Here is a 2,561-nt window from a genome sequence, read left to right on the forward strand (position 1 = left end):
GTATCTAATTAGGACCTAGATTGATTATTTCATAGGGACAATTTCTTCTAGTCGCGAAAACAAGCCGATACAAGTGTTTGGATGGACTCGGGTGACATTTAGGGACACATATAGTTAGGATATTGAATTGGGACATCAAAGGAACACTCCTTAGGGAGTTTACGGCCACAATGACCCCCTCCCCATGAGTTTACGGCCGTAAACTCATGGTGGGGTGATTTATGGCACAACTTGGCTTGAAACACTTAGGGATAATTGTTAGACTTTGTTCTAAGGGCTTGGAATAATTTTTAAACACCAAATAGACACATTTAAGGGAGTTTACGTCCTAGTATAGGACTCATGGCCGTAAACTCCTATAAACCCATGAAAAATTGTGTTTTTGGATTCCAAACAAATCACATGTGATTGCTAAAATTGTTTCAAGGCCTTTCATGAAGTTTTATGGGACATTTGAGGAGTTTTTGGAGTTTACGGCCCATGAGACCCCCTTCATGGCCGTAAACTCTCCTAGAGAGGGTTTCCTTGTGTTTTAAGGCCAAAAACTTGTTTGTATGCATTTCTAGAAATTATTCCAAGGCTTTAGGGGTGTTAAAGTGGCTTTCTAACACCTTAAAATGAATTTACACCATGTTTCAAGGAGTTTACGGCCCAATACATGCCTTGGCCGTAAACTCACAATAATCCCTCAAAATTTATGTTCCAAGTGTCCCAAGGCTAAAACCAAATATTCTAAAATTCATATCTAAGCCTTATTAGTGTTTTCGAAGGGTTTAAGGTCACAAAAACCCCATATATATGAGTTTACGGCCCAAGCATGTGCCTTGGCGGTAAACTCCTTCAAATCCATCAAAATCCATGTTTAAAATGTTCTATGTCCATTCCATGAAGTCATTTAGCCATATCTAAAGTCCAATTGTGTTTAGGAAGGTTTTTAGGGCTTAAAAACCCCTTAACTATGTGTTTACGGCCTAAGCTTCAACCATGGCCGTAAACTCATATTCAAGGCCTTAAATCATGATTAAATCCCTAATTTGGAAGCCAAATATGCTATACATTATGGTTAGGAAGGTACCTTAGGGATTTGAGGCCTTAAAATTGAGTTTTGGACCCTTAAACTTTGGATTTAGGAGAGAGGTTAGAGAGAGAGTAGAGAGAGGAAGAAAAAGCTTCAAATGAATGTTTAAACACGTTTATATAGGTCTTAAAACTTGGACACTGTAGAATTCTACCCGATACCAGCCTTAAACGAGGCTTTAGGTCGCACCCGATTAAGTTTCCGTCACCCGGCGGGGACGTTTCTAAGACTATGAAATAATATTTTTGGGCTTGTTTCATGAGTTCCTAAAGGGTTTGGACACTCATTGGATCATAATAAACATATAAATTTAATTATCTAAACCCAAAAACGACATCGGAACGTTTCGATATACGTCGAGTTATACGGGTAGAATGGGTTTTCGGCGATGGAAAACTTCGAGTTGTTACACTTACACTTCAAGGTTTGACGACTTGGCACTTCTTTGTATGGGGATGGTTACCCCAGAGAGCAAAAAGGTAGAAAGGTTCATCTGGGGATTAACCCAGCCAACGAAAAGGAACGTTTTAGTTGCGATGCCGGATACCTATGATAGCGCCAAATGTCTAGCGCAAACCCTGATCGATCACAATGATGACCAAGAAGAAGTAGACACCACTCTCAAGCCAACAGAAAAGAGTGTCAAGAAAAGAAAGTTTTGGAAAAAGAAGAAGAAGAGTCAATCTTCCCCGGAACCCTCGAAGAAATAGTAGATAGTGTCAGTCCACGCTGCCACTACCCTGTTGATGTATTTGTTGTAGGTTCCTCAGCCCAAGAACCAATCACCGGATATGCCGGTATCCTCCCATGGTGTTTTTGGATTAATGTCTAAGTCCATAACTATAATTGGTAAGACTTGACCCGACCCGACATGGTCCATTTGGGTTACATGGCATCATGCACTTAGATAGACTATAATGAGAGAAATAACACACTTATGGTTATTAATATATTATAAGTTCTAGTATATTAATAATAAGAATAATAAGATTATTTAATTAGTATTGATCAAGAATTAATCTAGGATTAATTAAGTGATCAAAAGAAGACTAATTAAATATATGGGTTGATTGTGTAAATCATCCATACTTGTATAGTGGGCTAATGCTCCATGGATAATCAAGTTGGGCTAAAACCCATAGGATGGTTCATGGATGCTCCATGGTGTATTTGAACCCATGGATCCAAGGAAATGGAAAGTCATGACAATTAAGGTTTACCCTAATTGTAACACTATATAAAGATCTTATTCTTGACAAAAATTGGCCACTAGTGTGTGAAGTAAAAGAGCTAGCCGATTTCATGAAGTGTAGAATTCTCTCAAGTTATGCTAAGTGTTTTGGTGAATTGTGATTCCATTTGACGCTTCCACACTATTGGGGCTAGGCACTCAAGCTTCATGAAGACTTTCTACATCAAAGAGGTATGTATTCTATCTTGTTACACTCATTGTTTTGTATGCTAGATTAGGATAATACCTTGG

The sequence above is a fragment of the Lactuca saligna genome, chromosome 2 (assembly GCF_052625555.1).
Source record: "Lactuca saligna cultivar CGN05327 chromosome 2, ASM5262555v1, whole genome shotgun sequence".
NCBI classification, from domain to species: Eukaryota; Viridiplantae; Streptophyta; class Magnoliopsida; order Asterales; family Asteraceae; genus Lactuca; species Lactuca saligna.